General features: G+C 36.4%; 1 protein-coding gene and 1 long non-coding RNA gene across 3 annotated transcripts in view; one reads left to right on the top strand and one right to left on the bottom strand.

Moving 5' to 3' along the window:
* The window catches only part of BMPR2 (bone morphogenetic protein receptor type 2), a 149,532-nt gene that overhangs the window by 9,504 nt on the left and 116,475 nt on the right, over nucleotides 1–23,553 (top strand). The window lies entirely within an intron of this gene.
* Nucleotides 2,855–22,167, bottom strand: LOC118985222 (uncharacterized). The gene is made up of 3 exons (XR_005066076.1): nucleotides 21,419–22,167; nucleotides 3,409–3,421; nucleotides 2,855–2,899 (listed from the first exon to the last, which is right to left on the bottom strand). It is a non-coding gene; the product is annotated as an uncharacterized LOC118985222 (long non-coding RNA).

Genomic DNA, 23,553 nt, shown 5'->3' with positions numbered 1-23,553 from the left:
CTCCTCCCAACCCCTAGTAACCGCTAATCTTCCTTCTATCTCTAGAATTTGCCTATGCTAGGTATTTTATGTAAGTGGAATCATATAATATTTGTTCTTTTATTACTGGTTTATTTTGCCTAGCCTGTTTTCAAGGTTTTATCTATGTTATAGCGTGTGTCAGAATTTCATTGCTCTTTAAGACTGAATAATATTCTGTTATATGTATGTACCACATTTCATTTAGCTATTTATCATTTAATGGACACTTGAGTTGTTTTCAACTCAATACCTTTTAGCTATTGTAAACAGTATGGTAGTGAACATTGTGTACATGTATCTGCTCAGTCCCCGCTTTCAATTCCTGTGGGTATATGCCTAGGAGTATATTGCTGGATCATGTGGTAATTCTATGTTCAGGATACTGAGGAACCACCACATTGTTTTCCATAGTTACTGCACCATTTTACATTCCTACCAACAATATACAGGTGTTCCACTTTTCCATATCCATGCCAACACTCATTGTTTTCTATATTATTTTTTAAAAGTTATTTATTATAGCCATCCTAATGGGTATGAAGTAATATCTCATTGTGGTTTTTATTTGCATTTCCTTATGATAAATGATGTTGAACATCTTCTCATGTGCTTATTGACCATTCATTTGTATATCTTCTTTGGAGAAAGATCTATTCAAGTCCTTTGTCCATTTTTTCTTTTTCCTTTTCTAGATATATAGTTGGCATATAACATTGTATAATTTTAAGGTATACAATATTGAGATGATACATTTATATATTGCAATATGATTGAGTTACCTAACACCTTTGTTATGTCACATAATTATTTCTTTTTTGAAGTGGGAATAATTAAGATCTACTAGTTTCTTAGCAATTTCGAAGCTTATAAAATAATACTGTTGTCTATAATCACTATTCTGTGTATTATATCTCCAGGATTTATCTACTGGTTGCAAGTTTGTACCCTTAAACAACATTTGTCCATTTTTTAATTTGGTGGTTTGTCTTTTTATTGTTGAGTGGTAGGAGTTCTTTTTATGTTCCAAATATTAACACCCTCTCAGATAGATGATTTCCAGGTGCTAAGGACTGAATGTTTGTGTCCCCACAAAAATTTAGGTATTGAAATCATAATCCCCAAGGTGGTAGTATTAGATGGTGAGGCCTTTAGGAAGGTGATTAGGCCATGAGGGTGTAGCCTTCATGATTGGGGTTAGTGCCCTTATGAAAGAGACTTCAGAAAAATCCCTCCCTTCTTCTGCCATGTGAGGTGATAGTAAAAAGATGTCCATCTAGGGAATGGGTTCTCACCAGTTACTAAATCTGCTAGAACCAAGATCTTGGACTTCCCAGCTTCCAGAACCGTTAAAAATAGGTATTATTTATAAGCTACCAGTTTGTGGTATTTTGTTATGGCAGCTTGAATGGACTAAAAAACCAACTGTTTTGTCCTATTCTTGAGTGTGTTTTTTTTCCTGTCCTAATAATATCTTTTGATCTAAAAATGTTAAAAAAAAAAAAAATTGAGCCCTGGCTGGTGTAGCTCAGTGGATTGAGTATGGGCTTGCGAACCAGAGGATTGCAGTTCGATTCCCAGTCAGGGCACATGCCTGGGTTGCAGGCCTTTTCCCAGCAGGGGACACACGAGAGACAACCATACATTGATATTTCTCTTTCTTTCTCCTTCCCTTCTCCTCTAAAGATAAAAAAATAAAATCTTTTAAAAAAGTTTTAAAAAATTGAGGTGACATTGGTTAATAACATTAAATAAATTTTGGGTGTACAACATTATTCTTTGATATACCTTTAATATACTTTGATATACTTTAGCTCACCACTAAAAGCCTAGCTTCCTTCTTTTTTTCCTTTCTTAAAAAATATTTAATCTTTATTGCATTTTCTTCTATTACCATTTAGTCCCTTTAAACTCCCCTCCTCCCAGCAATCACCACACTGTTTTTCATGTCTGTGAGTCCTCATTCCCTTTTGCTCAACCCCTCCACCCCCTAACCTCCCCTTACCAGCTGTCATGCTACTCTCTATCTATGAATCTGTCCCCATTTTTCTTGTTAGTTCAGTTGGTTCATTAGGTTCCACATATGAGTGAAGTCATAAGGTATTTGTCTTTATCTGACTGGCTTATTTCAGTTAGCATAATTTTCTCCAGGTTCATTCATGCTGTCACAAAGGGTAAAACTTTTTTCTTTTTTACAGCCAAATAGTATTCCATTGTGTAAATGTCCCATTGTTTTTTTGGGTAAGATTTTATTTATATATTTTTAGAGAGAGAAAGGGAGTGAGAGAGGGAGAGAAACATCCATCAGTTGCCTCTCATGCCCCCAGCCAGGGACCTGGCCCACAATGCGGGTATGTGCCCCAACAGAGAATTGAACCTGCAACCTTTCGTTTTGCAAGACAGCACTCTATTCACTGAGCCACATTAGCCTGAGTCCATAGTTATTATATCAACTCCATCTACTGATGTACACTTGGGCCGCTTCCATATCTTGACAATTATAAATAACACTGCAGTGAGCCTGAGGGTGCTTATGTTTTTTAGAATTAATGTTTTGGGTTCCTTTGGATATATTCCCAGAAGTGAGATCGTTGGATTGAAAGGCAGATCCATTCCTAATTTTTTGAGGTATATCCATACTGTTTTCCACAGTGGCTGCACCAATCTGCATTCCCACCAACAGTGCAAAAGGGTTCCCCTTTCTCCACATCCTCTCTAGCACATGTTGTTTGTTGATTTATTGTTGGCCATTCTGACAGATGTGAGAAGATAATTCATTATGGTTCTTTTTTTAAAAGATTTTGTTTATTTTTACACAGAGGAGAATGGAGGGAGAAAGAGAGGGAGAGAAATATCAATGTGTGGTTGCCTCTTGTATGCCCTTGCTGGGGACCTGGCCTGCACCCCTGACTGGGAATCAAACTGATGACCCTGTGGTTTGCAGGCCATCATTTAATCCACTGAGCCACACCAGCCAGGGCATATATATTTTAAAAATTTGTTGTTGTCCTTCTTTTGGTTGTGTAAGGAGGCAAAGTATATCTAACTACGCCTCCATCCTTGCCAGAAGTCCCCACTTTTTTTTTTTAAAGATTTTATTTACCCTGGCTGGTGTGATTCAGTGGATTGAGTGCTGGCCTGTGAATTGGAGGGTCACTGGTTTATTTCCCAGTCTAGGCCCATTTCTGGGTTGCAAGTTGGGGGTGCAGGTGAGGCAATCACACAATGATGTTTTCCTCTCTCTGTTTCTCCCTCCCTTTCCCCTTCTTTAAAAATAAATATGTAAATAAGATTTTATTTATTTTTAGTTTTACAAAGAGGGGAAAGCAGGGAGAAAGGGAGAAACATCCATGTGAGAGAGAAACATTGATTACTTGCTTCTTGCACAACCCCAACTGGGGACCTGGTCCATAACCCAGGCCCGTGCCCTGATGGAGAAGTGAATTGGCACCCTCTCGGTTTTCAGGCCAATGCTCAGGCCAATGCTTAATCTACTGAGCCACATGAGCCTGAGCTCACTTGATATTTTTGAGTAGTCTATGTTTTCTCTAAAACCTTTGCTTTTATTACAGTTCCTTTTCAATATCTACCCTGGGTCACCCTGTTCAGACATAAGTCAAATCATGACATTCCTCTACTTAAAACTCTCCAGTGCCTCCCCATCTCTGAATAAAAGTCATAATCATTCAAAATATTCTACATAGTCTGCCCCCTATTACTTTTGACCACATCTGCTGATCTCTGTCTTCCTGAATTCTTATTGTGCTTTAAACCTTACAAATAATTTAAAATTCTGAAAATCAAATGTTTTGGACAAGGTTAGACTTAAGATACTTTATGTAATTTAATTGTGGCTGCAATTAGTGAGTCAATTGATATATCGGGGGATAAGTAGGGCGACCCATGAGCATTTCTTGAGCCTTTAATACAGGGTGGGGCAAAAGTAGATTTACAGTTGTAAGTACATGAAACAGTTTATTCTTGTATTATTATTTATTAATTATTATATTGTTTTCTGTAGAAACAGCTATAAACCTATTTTTTCTCCACCCTGTATATTCGTAAGTGCCTTACATATATATATATATTTTTTTAAGATTTTATTTATTTATCTTTAGAGGAGAAGGGATGGAGAGAGGGAGAGAAACATCAATGTGCGGTTGCCTCCCATGCGTCCCCTGCCGGGGAGTGGCTCGCAACCCAGGCATGTGCCCTGACCAGGAATCAAACCACGGTCCTCTGGTTCACAGGCCCTTGCTCAATCCACTGAGCCACACCAGCCAGGGCAATAAGTGCCTTACATATTTACTCTGTGATCTTATTAATCTCTAAACAGACTGATTCATACTATTATGTTTTTCCTTATTTTACAGATGAGTAAAACTGAGCTCTGGAGTTCCAGAGCAGAGCATTAATATGATATATACTGTGTTGCCTGAAGGTATAAAATACTTGGAATATTTTAGGCATGTGAAAATCTTACTGGCATTTTAATCATCTAGTATTACTTGCTCAGACTGAACTATGCCTTAGTTATGGTCTCTTATTTGGTTGTAAATCACAATGGATGTTTTAGGTTTTGTGTTTATTACTCAAATGTTGATGGATAATAAAAATTTTCACTGAAGATTCAAAGCTTCAGTTTTGAGAATAAACACCAGTTAGATCAGAAGAGTGATGATGACATAATTTAGTTGAGGATAAGTTTTTAATGTTTCCATCTGTTGTTAGTGATTAGAATCCCTATGGATCAGTCTAGTGCAAAAGTAACTTTTTATATTTAGTTACTACACAAAGGGCTATATTATGATGACAAGAAAGGTAAGATTAGAAACAGCCAAATGATAATGGAGAGGTGAAATTACTCATGTTACTTATTGAAACAAAATTTTTTGTGGGAGATAATTTTTGTGAGATATTTAATTATTTTTTCTTTTGGCTAACCCAATGTGTTAGCTTGATGAAATGTCATGAAATGTTGATCTATAAATTCAGTTTAACCTTTAGCACTAAGTTTTTCTATTTATCCAGCTCTTCTCCAGTAAGCAGTGTTTTACCCACTTACTTAGGTATATGAAAAATTCAGGTTAACTGATCCTTGCTGTTAAGTCCTCTTTCTGAGAGCAAAACAGTAATCTTAGATTTATATTAAGTCAGCTTAGATTTGTGCACTGAAAAGCTTCACCTCACCATGTTAATGACAATTGATTAAATTCATTAATTGTAAACAGATTAAATTCTAGTTATTTGCACGGAAAAGCCAGCGTGTTAAATCATGGTTTATGGAAGTTTATCAGTTGGATAGGCTAGGTTATTCTAATATAGCAATGGTTATTTCTTGTTCATGCTATATATCCATTGAGGACTGGTTACTCTGCTCATAATTTAGGGATCTGGGATGGTAGAATGTCCCCATCTTGAATGCTGCCGGTTTGTGTGCCAGAGGTAAAATAAAGTGTAAGAAAATCTTACATGACAGTTATGTGTTCTGCCCAGAAGAGATTCACATCACTTCTATTTACAACTCATTATTCAGTTTTATGTTCTCCTCCAACCTCTAGGAAATATGATCTCTCTATTTAGAAAAGGGATGTGGGAAATGGGACCAATGATGACTGGAGGAAATAATAAAATAAATTTGTATTGACTTTGCTTTTGATTTTAACACTTTTTTATTTGGTTTTATACTTTGACTTTATTTCTTTTAAAAATATTTCCAAGATTGTAATGCAAAATCACTATAAAAAACATTTTAAAATGATAATAAAAATTAAAAGACCCTTTCCTTCTTTGCTTTTTCTAATCCCGTTGTCTAGATGTAACCATTGTTAATAGATTGATGTTAAAACTTACATAGTTTTTTGGTATGTGTTATATAAATAAACAGTTTTGTATAATTAAAGTTTGCTTTTTATTTTATTTTTTAAAATTAAATTTATTGGGGTAACAGTGGTTAATAAGATTATATAGGTTTCAAGTGTACATTTCTATGATACATGATTGATATATTACATTGTGTGCCCACCACCCAAAGTCAGATCATCTTCCATCACTATATATGTGGCCCCCTTTAACCTTTTGCTAGTTTGTCTTTTAAATGAAGGTGGAATTATGTATATCATACACAAATTTTGGTGGTTATTCATACAGAATAATTCTAGAAATAAAATTCTTTGGTCAAATAATTTGCATATTTAAATTTTGATATGAACTTCCAAATTTCCTCCCCTTCTATTTCCATCAGTAGTATGTCAGAATTTCCATTTTCTTCTTTAAAATATATTTTATTGATTATGCCATTACAGTTGTCCTATTCCCCCCTTCATTTCCCTCTACCCTGCATACCTCCTCCCCCATTCCCCCCTTTAGTTTATATCTATGTTTCATAAGTTCTTTAGCTTCTACATTTCCCATACTATTCTTGCCCTACCCCCTGTCTATTTTCTACCTACCGTCTATGCTACTTATTCTCTGTACCTTCCCTGCCTCCTCCCACTCCTCTGTTGCTAATCCTCCATGTGATTTCCATTTCTGTGGCTCCACTCCTGATCTAGCTGTTTGCTTAGTTTGCTTTTGTTTTAGGTGTGGTTGTTAATAACTATGAGTTTGCTGTATTTTTACAGTTCATATTGTTCATATTTTTATCTTCTTTTTCTTAGATAAGTCCCTTTAGCATTTCATATAATAAGGGCTTGGTGATGATGAACTCCTTCAACTTGACCTTATCTGGGAAGCACTTTATCTGTCCTTCCATTCTAAATGAAAGCTTTGCTGGATAAAGCAATCTTGGCTGTAGGTCTTTGGATTTCATGACTTGGAATACTTCTTTCCAGCCCCTTCTTGCCTGTAGGGTCTCTTTTGAGAAATCAGCTGACAGTCTGATGGGCACTCCTTTGTAGGTGACTGTCCCCTTATCTCTTGCTGCTTCTAGAATTCTCTCCTTCATTTTAATCTTGGCTAATGTAATTATGATGTGCCTTGGTGTGTTCCTTCTTGGGTCCAACTTCTTTGAGACTCTCTGAGCTTCCTGGACTTCCTGAAAGTCTATTTCCTTTGCCAGATTGGGGAAGTTCTCCTTTTCAACAAGTGGAAAATAAGTTTTCCACTTGTTGCTCTTCCTCTTCCCCTTCTGGTACCCCTATCATTTGGATATTGGAACTTTTAAAGATGTCCTGGAGGTTCCTAAGCCTCTCCTCATTTTTTGAATTCTTATTTAATCATATTTTTCTGGTTGGATATTTCTTTCTTCCTTCTGGTTTACTCCATTGATTTTAGTCTCAGTTTCCTTTCCATCACTATTGGTTCCCTGTGCATTTTACTTTATTTCACTTAGTGTCGCCTTCATTTTTTCATCTAATTTGTGACTAAAACCAACCAGTTCTATAAGTATCCTGATCAGCAGTATTTTGAACTGTGCATTTGATAGGTTGGCTATCTCTTGGTCGCTTAGGAGTATTGACTCTGGGGCTTTGAGTTGTTCTGCTTGAGCCATAATGTTTTGGTCTGTTCACACCTGTTACGTATGAGGGGTGAAAGCTTAGGTGTTCACCAGGGTGGGTCAACCCAGTGGCTGGATTGTTACTGGGGGCGGAGTCAGAGAGGGAGCAATGGTGTTTGTTCTCCTCTCTCTTGGATTTCGGCCCCCTCTGCCACTTCCCACATGCAAATTGTGCCCTTCTGGTGTTGGTTCCCGGGTGGGTGGGCTTGTGTATGTTCTAGGACCCCGTGGATCTCTCCAACAAACTCTCCTGTGAGGCTGGGAGGTTCTTTTGGCATCTCAACCTCCAAAACTTTTTTCAATTGGTGCTTTTAGGCTTTATTTTCCATCATTAGGGCCCTGTGTTGCGTGGTCTGTCTCACTGTCCATTTTTTCACCTGGTTTATCTGCGTGTAAATGTGTGACCGTGGTCAGCCAGCTGCCTTGCACCCTCACTGGGTCTGCCTTTTGCCATCCCATGCCTGGGATCTGCCAGCTGCTGCCTGTGCACCTGGGTTGGTCTGTCAGCCACTGCTTTTTCCTCGCTGCTGGCTGCCAACTCTGCCTCTCTTAATGGTCTGGCTGAATGGTTGGTTGTTGTCGGACTTCGGTAGAGTTCAATTTTCTGTCTGTTTTGGTGTTTGTTTCTAAATCTTTGTTGTCCTTAAATTTGCTTGTGGGAGGAGGTACAGTGTTTCCACCTACGCCTCCATCTTGGCCAGAAGTCCAGAATTTCCATTTTCATATACCTTTTTCAAATACTGTATAATATCAATCTTTTCAATTTTTGCCAAAGCAAAAACCATTGTGTTTTGTTTTAGTGTGCAGGACTTTAATTAATGAAGCTGGGCTTTTAATCTTATGCTTATTGGCCAGTTGACAAATTTTTCTAATGATTTGTTTCTTATTGATTTGAAGATGATATGTAATAAAAATTATTTTCTCTCATCAAAATTGTTTATCTTGTCCTGGCTGATGTGGCTCAGAGGATTGAGTGTGCTCACCTGTGAACCAAAAGATTGCTCATTTGATTGCCAGTGAGGACATGTGCCTGGGTTGTGGGCCAGGTTCCCTAGTTGGGGGCATGTGAGAAGCACCTGATCAGTGTATCTCTCACACATTGATATTTCTCATCCTCTCTTTCCTTTCCCCTCTCTCTAAAAAGGAAATAAATACAGACTTTAAAAAATTGTTATCTTTTCATTATGGCATTCTAGATTTATGTTATCTGAGAAAAACCTTCATCATATTAACAATTACCAAAAATTCTATTTTATAGTATGTAGGTCTATAGTTTTTTTTAATGTTTAGATAATTTGATCCCCTCAGAACTATTCTTAGTGTTGTACATAAATTAATTCAATAATAGTACAAAGTAAATACTATTATCTTTATTTAAAGATGAGGAATTTTAGCCCTGGTTGGTGTGGCTCAGAGAATTGAGTGCTGACCAGTGAACTGAAAGGTCATTGGTTCAATTCCCAGTCAGGTCACATGCCTGGGTTGTGGGCCATGTCCCTGTTTGAGGGTGTTGGAGAGGCAGGCAGCTGGCGTTTCTCTCTCACATTGATGTTTCTCTCTCTCTCTGAAAGTAAATAAAATCTTTAAAAAAATAAATAGGAGGAATTTTAGGTACAGAGGCATTAAACTTGCCCAAGGCAACACAGCTAGTAGAGCTGGAATATAGACACAGGCAGAGATATAATAGATAAAGGCAGCCCATGGTTCTAACTGTTATTCTCTATTGATGCTTGTATAGCTAGGTTGTCTTTTAATCACTGAATTCCAAGTAGAAAAAGTATCCTATTTGAGTAGTGAAAAGTATCATGTAGGGACTGTTAATTTGAAATACTTCTTGGAAGTAAATACTTTTTTTAATATACTTCTGAAATCTCATAATAGATATTTTTTGATTGTTGTAAGTAGGTGATTAATATCAGTTATTTAAAATTGCTGAAGTTGGCACGACTTCACTCTAAGAAAACTAACGCAATTAAAAAATGGGGAAAGGACTTGAACGGACACTTCTGCAAGGAGGACATACAGAGGATCCAGAGACACATGAAGAGATGCTCAATATCGCTTGCTATCAGAGAGATGCAAATTAAAACCACAATGAGATACCACTTTACACCGGTGAGAATGGCTATCATAAACAGAGCAATAAACAGCAAATGTTGGAGAGGGTGTGGGGAAAAGGGGACTCTGGTCCACTGTTGGTGGGATTGCAGACTGGTACAACCATTATGGAAAACAGTATGGAATTTTCTCAGAAAACTAAAATTGGATTTGCCTTTTGACCCATCATTTCCACTGCTGGGATTGTATCCTAAGAACTCTAAAACACCAAAAAAAAAAAAAAAAAAAACTCTAAAACACCAATCCCAAAGAACCTATGCACCCCAATGTTCATAGCAGCACAATTTACAATAGCCAAGAGTTGGAAGCAACCTAGGTGCCCGTCAGTAAATGAATGGATCAAAAAACTATGGTACATATACACAATGGAATTTTATGCTGCAGAAAGAAAGAAGGAGCTCCTACCTTTTGCAACAACATGGATGGAACTGGAAAGCATTATGCTGAGTGAAATAAGCCAGGTGTTGAAGGACAAATACCATATGATCTCACCTCTAACAGGAAGCTAAACAACAAAGCAAACAAGCAAGCAAAATATAACCAAAGACACTGAAATAGAGAACAGGCTGACAGTGACCAGGGGGAAGAGGGGAGGGAATTTCAGGGGAAATAGGGGAGGGATTTAGAGGAACCTATATAAAGGATACATGGACAACAACTGAGAAGGGTGGAAATTGGAGGGAGGGGGGCAGTATGGGGGTGGGATGGGATGGGAGTAATAGAAAACTGTACTTGAAAAATAATTAAATAAAAAATGAAAAAAAACAAAAAAATAAATCTTTAAAAAGTGGAAAAAAAATAAAATTGCTGAAGTTGGGAACCCAGGCGGTTTTAGCTCTAGTTTAAAGGTATATCTATTATTTTATTTTGTTTTTAAAAAGGTTTTTTAAATTTACCTTTAGAGAGAGGGGAGGGGAGGGAGAAAGAGAGGGAGAGAAACATCATTTTATGAGAGGTACATGGATCTGCTGCCTCTCACTCATCTCTATTTGGAACCTGGCCAGCAACCCAGGCTTGTGGCCTGACCTGGAATCAAACCAGTGACTTCTCAGTTTGCAGGCCAGCACTCAATCCACTGAGCCACACCAGCCAGGGCATAGAGCCTTATCTATTTTTTTGAGCCTTATCTATTAATTAAAAAATTTCAAAGAACCTTAGTTATTTGGGTTTCTAGCTTATAATTGGGGAACATTAAATAAGTAAAATGATGACTAATATTAATATTTTAAAGTGCCTGAGCATGTGTACTCATTAATATATTCAGAATAAGTTTGAGTTAGAACCTATTTATTCTCTGCAGTTAGTATATGGGAATACATAGAATTAACTGGTATATTTCTGTCACTCTAGCTCTCCATAATAGTCATCTTTCACAGGATTGGTACAGATATAGGAAAGAAAAATGATAGCAAATGTAAAGGGACAGGGTTGGATGAAGTCTGAGGGAGGAGGGAGAAAAAGTAATTTACTTAATTTCTTCTGTCTACATTTTGCTATATATAATGTGCACTTTTTTTGCCCAAGTTTTTGAGGGGAAAATGAGAATGCTCATTATATGTGGGTAGTACTAATTCCATATCTAAATAAATGTTTTTAATTCTATTTATGCTTATGTGTTAAAACTAACTCTAGAAAGCAATAATGATTGCTGTATGCAAAATAGGTAAATGTTAAAATTCCTCTGTAATACAAAAACTAACTATCTAAATATAAATAAATGATTGAGTTAAAAAATTAAAATGAAAGATATTTTTCCTGGAAGTTTGGGCCAAAAATGTGAGTGCTCATTATATACCGCAAAATATGGGATACGTTGTCTTTTTCTCTTCACCCAAATTGTCCCAGCTTTATCTGGCTTTGTTGCCCTTGCCTTTGATCTCTGTACTGGTATAGGCTGCAAAGAAGCATACCATTCTTTGATTGTTTAAGCTCTTGTAGGTTTAGGAGGTCAGACATTGTTAAATAATAACTTTGATATTGGAAAGTTGTGGGGCTATTACTTAATGTAAAGAATTGTATTTGAAAAGAGAACTCTGAACAGTTAAACGAATGACAATATAGGAAGTTTATACAGTGTTTAAATGAATGACAATATAGGAAGTTTAAAATAGTACTAAAATTACTGTGAGTTGCATTTTTCATTCTGTCATTTACGTGAGCTGATTCCTGAAATCTTTTTCAGCTCATTTTACTTATTTATGGCAATAATTAGAGAATTTGTTGTGTAGAAGATGGCATCTATTTAAGGTGTCTAGAGAGATTTCTGTGAGATACAACTGAGTCATGTCCTCAGTAATTATCTTGAGAATTATGTAGGAGAAACAGTAAATTTCTATAGCTAATGAATATTTCAGTACCGTGTGAGGGAACCTGTTGTATAAAAGATTTACCAAAAATATGTGATATTAATAAAGTAATACTTGAATACAGAGGACTACAGTAGTGCTGTTGTAACTAAAAAATGAAATAGCTATTGTTTAATAACAGTAACATCCCTCTTTATGAATGTCTACTGTGTATCAATCAATGCAAAGTATTTTTACATATGCTTTTCTCTAATCAAAGTAGCTGAAAGGTAGGTATTTTTCCTATTTTATTTATTTACTTTTTTATTGAATTTATTGGGGCATTATTGGTTAAATCATGTAGGTTTCAGGTATACAGTTCTATAATATGTCATCTGTATATTGTGTTGTGTATTTACCATCCCAAGTCAAATCTCCTTCCATCATCATTTATTCCCTCATACCCTTTCTTCCTCCACCTACCCCCTATTTTTCCTACTTTAGAATTAGAAAAGCTGACTAACAGACTAAGTACTTTGTCTGATGGTGTATACTTCTAATAATAGCTAATTACTTACTGGATTATTTATTTAATACCTCTTGGACAGGCATTATGCTAAGATTTTTACTTTATTTTATATGAACCTTACATTAGATTTGCTGTAATATATATAATTTTTTCATTGATGAGGAAACTGAGGTGCATAGAAGTTAAATAAATTACCCAAAACCATCTGCTTAGAAAGTGGCAGAACTGGAATTCAAGCTAAGGTATAGATATATTTTTAAAGATTTTATTTATTTTTAGACAGAGGGGAAAGAAGGGGGAAAGGAGGGAGAGAAGCATCAATGTGCTGTTGCCTCTCGGCGCTCCCTACTGGGGACCAGGACTGCAACCCAGGCATGTGCCCTGATTGGGAATCGAACCTGTGACCCTTTGATTCTCAGGCTGGTGCTCAGTCCACTGAGCCACACCATCCAGGGAGGTATTCTTGACTTCTGAAAGTCTCTACTCAATCAGATTTTCTCTCCAGACATCTTTGTGTTGTAAGAGAGAGTTGATCACACTGAGATGCCTTATATCTTTGAAATTCTGTGAATTGTTTTCTGCAAAGTAATAAAGTTAGGATAAACTAATATCTTCACATCAGCTATGTAGTAAGAATACAGTGGTACCTCCATACTCATTGTTAATTTGTTCCGGAACTTGTGACGAGTGCCAAAACTGATGAGTACTGAATGATGAAGCATTTTCTCTTGTGGAGCAACATGACTCATACAGAAGTTCCAGCAAGTGCGACGAATCCTGAGCAAGCACCAAGTGCTGAAAAATGTTTTTTTCTTGTCAAAATGTGTCGAGTACAGGGTTTGATGAGTTCTGAAGCCAATAAATACTGAGGTATGACTGTATTTGATTCATTAACAGAAAGAGTACTAATGCTTGGTCACTTCTCTTTCCAAGTGATATACATTGAATATGAATACCCTAACTGTGTTAGGGTATGAAGAAGTAGGAGTCATGGTACCAATGTCTGTCAAATTTACCCTGTTATAGGAGTAAGACCATAAATACAGTAGTGCATGCTCAACTGTTGTCTGGGTTAAAAAAATCCAAGTTTGAAATAAGGTACACAAAATGCATATAGGCAGTAACAAAACAAAAGATAGTAGTAATTTGGCAATGGGCAAATCATTGTGGTGGGACAGACATGTAGTACAGTTCTCTTGAGATTGGGTTAAGGGAACTGGCCTAATTATGGAGATATTCTTTAGAAGAGGTGCCAGGTGGCCAAGGCATGGTGACTTAATTTGTGGTAAAGGTGTGAGCTGACCCTAAAAAGCAAGGGACAGAAGCTAACAGACCTAGTCAAGTGAGCTTAACTGTATAAAAAATGAGGAGGGGAAAATTCAGCAACCTGAGTAAATCCTCTGTCATCCTACTAAGCTCCTGGATGAGCTGAGGGTGGTGAAGGTTAGGTTATTTGTTGTATATATATATTCTGCTGCCCCATTTAAGATTGGCTCAATTATTGTATACAATTCTGAAGACTTGAGATCTGGCTAATGTGTATCATCCTTTGTGGGGGTAAGGATTCTGAGAGGAGTATAGGTAGTTAAGGAAGTAATAATGAAAGCAACAGTCCAGAACAGAGTTATGCATGTGAAAGCTTGCTGATACTGTTTAGGGTTGTAATTACCAGCCATGTTCCTTTCACTACTTTTAATTCTTGATAGTTGGAATTTTTGAAGTATCTGGCCACATCTACTTTGACCACAGAATTAATTAATTAATTAATTAATTCCCCTTTGCCATACATACCCTTTCCCACCTGCATTCCCCACCACCTTAGTTCATGCCTGTGGGTTGTACATGTAAGTTCTTTGGCCTCTCCGTTATGTATACTATCCTTAACCTTCCCCTGTCTATTTTCTACCTACCATTTATGCTACTTATCCCCTGTGCCTTTTCCTTCGTACCCCCCTCCCCTTCCCCATAGATAACCCACCATGTGACCTCCATTTCTGTGTTTCTGTTCCGGTTGTTTGCTTAGTTCATTTTCATTTTTGTTTATTTTTTTTTATTTATTCATTTTTTTTAATTTTTAATTTTTATTTTTTAAAATATTTTATTTATCTTTAGAGAGGAAAGGAAGGAGAGAAGGAGAGAAATATCAATGTATGGTTGCCTCTCATGAGTCCCCTGCTGGGAACTGGCCTGCAACCCAGGAATGTGCCCTGACTGGGAATCGAATCACGATCGTGTGGTTTGCAGGCCTGCGCTCAATCCATTGAGCTACACTAGCCAGGGCCTGTTTTTTATTTTTAAATTAAATTAAATTTTTAAAAAAGATTTTTAATAATTTTATTTATTTATCTTTAAGGGGGAAGGGAAGCAGAGAGGGAGAGAAATATCAATGTATGGTTGCCTCTTGTGTGTCCCCTGCTGGGAACTGGCCTGCAACCCAGGCATGTGTCCTGACTGGGTATCGAACCTCGATCCTTTGGTTCACAGGCCCGTGCTCAATTCACTGAGCTACAACAGCCAGGGCTATTTTTGTTTTCTTTTTTAGGTTTGGTTGTTGATATTTGTGAGTTTGTTGTTATCTTACTGTTCATGTTTTTTATCTTTTTATTAGATAAGTCCCTTTAACATTTCATATAATAAGGGCTTGGTGATGATGAACTCCTTTAACTTGACTTTATCTGGGAAGCACTTCAACTGCCCTTCTATTATAAATGATAGCCTTATTAGATAGAGTAATCTTGGATGTAGGTCCTTGCCTTTCATGACTTGGAATACTTCTTTCCAGCCCCTTCTTGCCTGCAAGGTTTCTTTTGAGAAATCAGCTGATAGTCTTATGGGAACTCCTTTGTAGGTAACTGTCTCCTTTTCTCTTGCTGCTTCCAGGATTCTCTCTTTCATTTTAATTTTGGCTAATGTAATTATGATGTGCCTTGGTGTGTTCCTCCTTGGGTCCAACTTCTTTGGGACTCTCTGAGCTTCCTGGACTTACTGAAAGTCTATTTTCTTTGCCAAATTGGGGAAATTCTTCTTCATTATTTGTTCAAAAGTCTTCAACTTCTTATTCTTCCTTTTCTCCTTCTGGCACCCCTATGATTTGGATGTTGGAATGTTTAAAGATGTCCTGGAGGTTCCTAAGCCTCTTCTCATTTTTTTGAGTTCTTGTTTCTTCATTCTGTTGTGGTTGAATGTTTCTTTCTTCTTTCTGCTCCAAACACTTGATTTGAATCCTGGTTTCCTTCCCTTCACTTTTGGTTCCCTGTAGATTTTTCTTTATTTCACATAATGCAATCTTCATTGCTCCCTGGGCCTTTTTTTGCAGTACTGTTGCAGTACAGTTCCTGGAGCATCCTGATAGCCAGTGTTTTGAACTGTGTATCCAATAGGTTGGCTATCTTTTTGTTGCTTAGTTGTATTTTTTCTGGAGCTTTGAGCTGTTCTTTCATTTGGCCACTTTTTTTTGTTTTATTTTGGCACACCTGTTATGTAGTCTGACCACGGAATTTACATCAGATAAGAGGAAACACTGGAAATGAAAAGCAAATAATAAAAGGCAGAGGATCTCATAAAGAGATGTAGGAAAAAGTTCCAGTTTTATTATTAGGTAATTTGTTTTATGATATGTATTAAATGGTTCATAACAGATAATGTATGCTTGAATTTTTTGGGTTTTACAGATGCAGGAACAATATGTTCTCTTAAGATAAATGCCTTACAGTTTCCCTGAGCATGAAACTTTTATTGATAAATCTTTATTATACTAAGGTTGGGAACAAGTTTAGTAAGTAATTTTTCTGCTAAAAAATACTGTGTTTCACTAAGCTTGACAACTTTTTTTTTTTACCTCATTCAAGGACATGCTTATTGATTTTAGAGAGAGGGAGAGAAAGAGTGATGTGAGAGAGAACACTGATTGGTTCCCTTCTTGTGTACACCCCAACTGGGTGTCAAACCCACAGTCTAAGCTTGTGCCCTCACTGGGAGTTGAACCTGCAACCATGTGGTTTATGAGATGATGCTCCAAACACCTGAGCCATACTGGCCAGGACATAAACTTGAAAACTTTTGTTCTACAATGTAGTTTTAGCAGATCACAATAATAATAGAAAATGATTCTCTGGTTTCAATGTTTTGTTTTTGTTTTAAAGATTTTATTTACTTTTTAGAGGGAAGGGAGAAAAATAGGGAGAGAAATATCTATGTGTGAGAGAAATATCCATCAGTTTCCTCTTGCATTCCCCCAAATGGGAACCTGACCCACAACCCAGGCATGCACCCTGGACAGGAATTGAATTGGTGACCTTTCAGTTGGCAGGCCAACACTTGGCCGTACCAGTGAGGGCATGGTTTCAGTGTTCTATGACTATATTTCTTTAGGGAGAAGTATAGATAATTTAGATCAACTTCATCCTATCATTTCTAGATATTTTCTTTTGTAGTGTTTTGGGGAAATTTTCTCACCTTTTTGAAAAAGTTGCAGGTGAAAAAAAACTGGCTATAAAACATAAGAGCTGTATGTGAAGCAAATTATATGCTGTGATGAACCTAATGTTGCCAAGTAAACTTAATGAAGGAGGTGGGGAGGCTACTTAGCCCTCCAGGGAGGCAACTCAGACTAGTGCTTTTCTATAGGGAAGCAGTTAAAATACGTTTGGAGACTTCCTAAATTTAACGAGAAGGCATTTGTAACACTCCTGAAATGAACTAAGATAAAAATACCTGCTGACTTTTAAATATTCTTGTGTTTTTCTATGTCTTCTGGTATTTGAATACTGTTTAGTAGTGTTATAAGGAGATACTGAGCAAAAATAGGTTAAAGCCCTTACATTTTGTATTCTAGCTTTTACATACTGGATTTATATAGATTCGTGTTAGGTTAAGAGATTATCATACTATCTTGTAGCCATTAACAAAGTATCTGGATCCCTGTCTCCAATGGCACTTACATACTTGTTGAGAAGACAGATCATAAATAAATAGTAAATACATAAACGTACAAGGTAATAGAGATTATTACCATGTGCCATATGGCTATATTACAGGGTACTTAGGGGGAACCACTTTAGGTAAGGTGGTCAGTGAGCCTTCCTCACAAGGTGACATCTAAAGAATTAATATTAGCCAGATATGTGAATAATTGCAGGAAGACCATATCAGGTAGAGGAACACAAAGTGCAAAGGCCAGGAGAGAGGAAAGAGCTTGGTATTTCACAGAATCAGAAAGAAGACTGGTGTGGCTAGTGCAGAGTGCAGAGAGGGGTGTGGCAAGTGGGTTACGCAGGCAGGAGCCAAATCATGTGGGCCTTCAAGGGCACAGTAGAAAAGTGAAAAGTTTGAATTTCATTCTTAGAAAATGGGAAATCTTGAAAAATTTTAAGCAGGGTAATTTTATGACCTAATTTTCATTTTTCAAGGAGATACTTGCCTTGTAGGTGGAAAAGGATGAGAAAGGATCTCTAGGAGACACAGGAAGACTGGTAGGCAGTTGTAGCAGTCAAGAGGGACAAGGATGGTTGAGGTTTTCCACATAGTACTGTCAACATTTTGGTATCATTACTCACTTCTGTGATACACTGTTATTTAATTATTTAATTAAATTAATTTATTTTTTAAAGATTTTATTTATTTATTTTAGAGAGGGGAAGGGAGGGAGAGAAGGAGAGAGTACCAAGTACCTACTGGGTACTTGGCCAGCAACTTAGGCATAACTGGAAATCAAGCCTGTGACCCTTTGATTCCCAGGCACCATGGCACTCAATCCACTGAGGCATACCACTAGGGCAGTACACTGATTTTTTTTAAATAGGCAGGACTGTTTGTGGATTTAGAATGTATAGTTGAATTAGTTTTGAAAACCTATTTCCCTCAATGTTTATGTTAGAGATCTGTGTTATTTCAAGTTTTCAGTAAGCGCTACAAATATGTGTTAGTGATATCTGTACTTTAAAAAATATATTTGGCCCTGGCTGGTGTAGCTCAGTGGATTGAGCATGGGCTGCGAACGTTAGAGTAGCCAGTTTGATTCCCAGTCAAGGCACATGCCTGGTTTGTGGGTCAGGCCCCCAGTATGGGGTGTGCAAGAGGCAACCACACATTGATGTTTCTCTCTCTCTCTTTCTCCCCTTTCCCCACTCTCTAAAAGTAAATAAATAAAATCTTAAAAATATATAAAAAAGTAAAAAATATATTTGGAAAAATGTAAGTATGCGAAATATTTTGCTTCAAGGAATAGTTCAAAGTATAGGTGTAGAATCTATCTCCCTGTACTCTCTTTATGATACAGCAAATACAGACTACAAGAATAATTTGTAGTCATACAACCCTTTGTAAATGAGGACTTTGCTGTTTGTCCTGTTCATAAAAGGCTTATTATTGCAGTGTTTGAAGACTTGGGTCATGCCTCAATCATGTTCTCATTTAAAGCACATGTAATCTCTCCCCCAATGTAAACACACATTATTGTACCTCTTCAAGATTTTTTGTTGTAGTTCTTGTTGATACTTTCCCCCCCATTTCAAGAAAGTGCTCGTTCATAGATCCTTATTAATGTTTTATCAGTGCAACCTTTTCTTTAGTTACTTTCAAATAATGTTGAAGACTGGTAGTTTTCATACTTGTATTCTAGAATAAAGTTGACATGACTGCAGTCTCTAATGTCTCATCATAAAAGTATTTTTACATCTAACTAGACTTTAAACAGTTTGACCAGTAAAGTTCTCCTGTAATAAATAAAAGCTCTGTAAGGCAATAGAATAATGGGGGCAAGAATTAGGGTGAAAAGATTTTAAGATTTTATTTATTTGTTTTTAGAGAGGGGAAAGGAGGAAGAAAGAGAAGGAAACATCAATGTGTGCTTACCTCTCATGTGCCTCCCCTACTGGGGACCTGGCATGCAACCCAGGCATGTGCCCTAGACTGTGAATCAAACCAGGGACCCTTTGATTCTCAGGCCACCACTCAATACACTCAGCCACACCAGCCAGGTCAGAGTTAGGGTGAAGTTTAAATAAAATGAAGGCTTATGGCTAACTGCCAGGAAATCTGACTTGGCTGAAAGTCTGTTTCCTAATACCTCAGCAGCACAATTTATAATTTTAATTGTAGATTTCTAAAAATTTACAAGAGATGTACATTTAGTGGTTTTGTTTTCTTCTGTTATTAAAAAACCTGTGGATGTACAGAGTATAAATTTAAAGAAAGGTTTTTAGCCTCTGAGAAGAAGCTTTTTCTAGCCTGTAATATCCCAATATATTAAAACTCTTAATTGTTTCCTCACAGGAAATTTTCATATTCTGTAGGAAACTATCTTGATTTAAGAGAATTATTTATAATTAGTAGCTTTTTGAGGGGGAACAGCATTATTATTTACTTCCCAGACCTTTAATTTTGAAAAATAAAGGTTATTTTACATATTATAGACTCATAAAAAAAGTTAAGTCCAAACAATCTGGAGATTAGCTTTTAAGGGCCAAGTTTTTTCATATTTGACTTTTTAAGGTATATGGCAAGTGTATAAATCCTAAGTACAGAGCATGATGAATATTTACAAAGTAATTTTCACAGAGTAAAAACACGTATATGACCAGCACCCTGTACATTTACAGACTCCAAAAGCCCTATTTATTGTGCCTTTTTTTGGGGGGGGTCACCATCCTGACTTAAAGATTAGTATTGAATATAGGCTGAATGTTGATTCTTAGATTTTATACTCATCATAGTAGACTCCACTCTTGGAATATTACTGTGTGGTTTTCTCCTAATTTAATTAAAATTTTATGTGAATTTGTATTAGTAGAAAAAAGCAACTACTTAATTTTTATCCCTTATATTGACTAATTATCTAACATATCTTTTCCTGATAACTTCCATTTATTTTTCTATTAGTCCTGTAATTATTGTGCCTACTTAAAGAATGAATATAATGCTGTGACTGGTGTGGCTCAGTGGATTGAGTGCCAGTTTGTGAACCAAGGGGTTGCTGCTTCCATTCCCAGTTTAGGGCACATGCCTAGGTTGTGGGCAAGGTTCTCAGTAGGAGGTGCATGAGAGGCAATCACACACTGATGTTTCTCTCCTTCTCTTTCTCCCTCCCTTCCCCTGTCTAAAAATAAATAAGTAAATAAAATCTTTAAAAAATAAAAGAGTGAATGTATAATATAACTGTCCTCCTAGGGGTGAGGAACATGAATTTGGATTGTGTAGAAGTTTTAATGAAAAAAAAAAACTAAGTCGGCAGAATCGACTATTTGATGTTTTTGAAGGCGGGAAGTGAAACCTGAAGGTTAGTAGGTAATATCAGATATAATCAAGTAGGTAGAAGGAAAAATGTCTAGCTGTTAAATTTCTTAAATCTTCAATATTCCAAGAAATCCATTCTTAGGAAACTTTAGAGGGACATGAAAGAGTAAGAGTGAAGAAAACACATATTTAGGCAGTTGTTATTTTAACAGTGGCAACATTTTCACATTTTCTAGCAGGTGTAAAGTCTGTCGATTTTGTCAGTAAGTGAAGCTTGTGTTTTCTGTTAAAACATTTTTGCTTTAGTCAGACAACTTTTCCCTAATTCTCAGTTTTAAAAAAACCTCAGGCTCCAAGGTGCAGTAATTATTTCTAGTCTCAAAATGAAATTTCATCATGATTTACATAGCTCATTAAGTCACTCCATATCTATACTGCTGTACAAACAACCTTAGTACTTCAGTTAAGCATGGTTCACTGAAGTGGGATTGCTGAAAAAGCCATCCCACTTCAGTATTTGACAGTTCTCTGGAGAAATGTCTTTGGTATATTTTGTATGCAAGTTGGTTTATAATGTTATCAAAAGGTTGAAATATTTTATTTTTTTTAAGATTGTAGTTTTAGATAGAAGGGGAGAGAGGGAGAAAGAGAGGGAGAGAAACATTGATGTGTAACAGAAACATTGATGTGTAACAGAAACATGGATTGGTTGCCTCTTGCAGGCCCCTGTCTAGGGACCTAGCCCATAACTCAGGCATGAGTTCTGACTGGGAATCGAACCAGAGATCTTTGGGTTTGCAGAAGGATGCCCAATCCACTGACTCACACTGGTCAAGGTAGCTTGAAGTATTTCATAAAGGACTAAAATGTTCATGAAGTTGAGAGGATTTTCTATAAATTACTATTTTTATCTGTTAGGAAGAGATGTGGAATTATTACCATACCTATATCAGACCAAGACATCTGCATGATATGCATAAAATCTTTAAAGAGTAATTGGTACATCAAACTCACCTTATTTTTTTCATGAACACTTTCACTCTATCTCCTTTTTTTGACTGCTTATCCTATTGATCATCTTAAAATCAGTATATCCTTCTATCCCCTTACCCCTATTATCTTACTTACCAACAGAATCATAACTAGATCTCATCCTTAAAAACAAAAAGCAAAGAAACAAAATATGTAAACAACAGATACACACACACAATGACCTTGTTGCTACTTGTTTTTTTATCATATTCACTGCTAGATTTCTTAATCCTTTGCAATTATCTCTTTAATTTTAATAATACAGCCTTTCCAGAAGTAGATAATTCAAGTCATTGCTCAGTCTCTCTTGAATCTTTCTCTTTTTGAACCCATTTGTATCACAGTAATTGTATTTATGTTGAAAGGTAGATTTAATTAGAATCCTCTAAAAAAGTACATTATTTTCTAAAATTATATTTTATTGATTATGCTATTATAGTTGTCCCAATTTTTCCCATTTGCCCCTCTCTAACCAGCAGCCCTCATTCCCTCAGGCAATCCCGACACCATTGTTCATATTCATGGGTCATGCATATAAGTTTTTTGGCTACTCCATTTTCTATACTGTAATAATGCCCTTTACAGCAAAAGAAAAAAAATTTCTGGCCTATGAGACCATTGTAGTATCATTATAACATTTGGTTGTGTCTTATTTCTTCAGTTCCTCAATCTGTCTTTTATGACCCTGACATATTTGAAGAGTACAGATTATTTTGTCAAATATCCCTCAATTTGAATTTATCTGATGTTTTCCCATGCTTAAGTCAGGTAGTGCATTTTTAGTAGAACTATCAGAGAAATAATTTTGGGTTCTTCTCAGTGCGTCATATTAGAGGCACATGGTGTCAATTTGCTTCATTACTGTTGAAGTTAACTTTTATCTCTTGGTTAAGGTGATATCTGCCTGATACAGTTACTGTTTTTCCCTTTGTAACTAAAAGCAACTTTTGAAGAGTTACTTGAGACTCTGTGAATATCTTTTTTCTTCAGACTAGTTTCAGCATTCATTGATGATGTTTGCCAAATGATGATTTTTTTCTAAACTTAATGTTTCTTCTACATTTAGTAATTCCACTGTAAGAAAGAGCTTTATTTTCTCCGTGTTTATTTTAAAGAGTTTTTTTTTTATTTTTAGAGAGAGGGGAAAGGGAGGGAGAAATAGAGGGAGGGAAACATTAATGTAAGAAAGAAACATAGATCAGGTGCCTCTTGAACGCACTCTGACTGGGGACTGAACCTGACAATCCGTGCATGCGTCCTGACTGGGAATCAAACTGGTGAATCAAACCGAAAGTGGAATTGAACCACTTTGACTTTGTGGGATGACACCCAACCAACTGAGCCACACCATTCAGGGCTCCACATTTATTTTATTCATTTCTTTGTTCATGTTCATGTGGACTGGTGGGTTTTATACCATTTAGTGTTTTAGCTAACATATTTCTTCGGGAGGAGCCCTAAATTTTAGATTCTTATTAAAGGCGGGTGTTTACTGAACTCTGCTAAGCCCCCAGTTCCTCAGGTGTTATGATGATTAAATGCAGTTAAAGATGTGAAATTGCTAGTTGAATGTTAACATTATAATCTCTTACGAAATTTTGAAATTTAAAGCAGTAGTAAGTATTTTGTTAGCTTGCAGCATACTCATTTGGTAGCAAAATGGATTTTAGATAGCCTGATACAAAGTTGTTTACAGTTTTTATGTGAGTATGAGTATTCATACTTTTTGCTGAAGACATATTTAATGTATTTAATTACTGGGAGCTTCCCTAGACTATTCTGGGAATGTTGTGTAATATAGTGTAAATGTACATGATATTTTTCTAAAATCTGGGAACTCA

This window comes from Sturnira hondurensis, unplaced genomic scaffold (assembly GCF_014824575.4).
Source record: "Sturnira hondurensis isolate 20B ecotype Veracruz unplaced genomic scaffold, ASM1482457v3 Scaffold0004136, whole genome shotgun sequence".
Taxonomy (NCBI): domain Eukaryota; kingdom Metazoa; phylum Chordata; class Mammalia; order Chiroptera; family Phyllostomidae; genus Sturnira; species Sturnira hondurensis.
The sequence above is the reverse complement of the archived record's forward strand: the minus strand, read 5'-3'. Positions and strand labels throughout refer to the sequence as shown.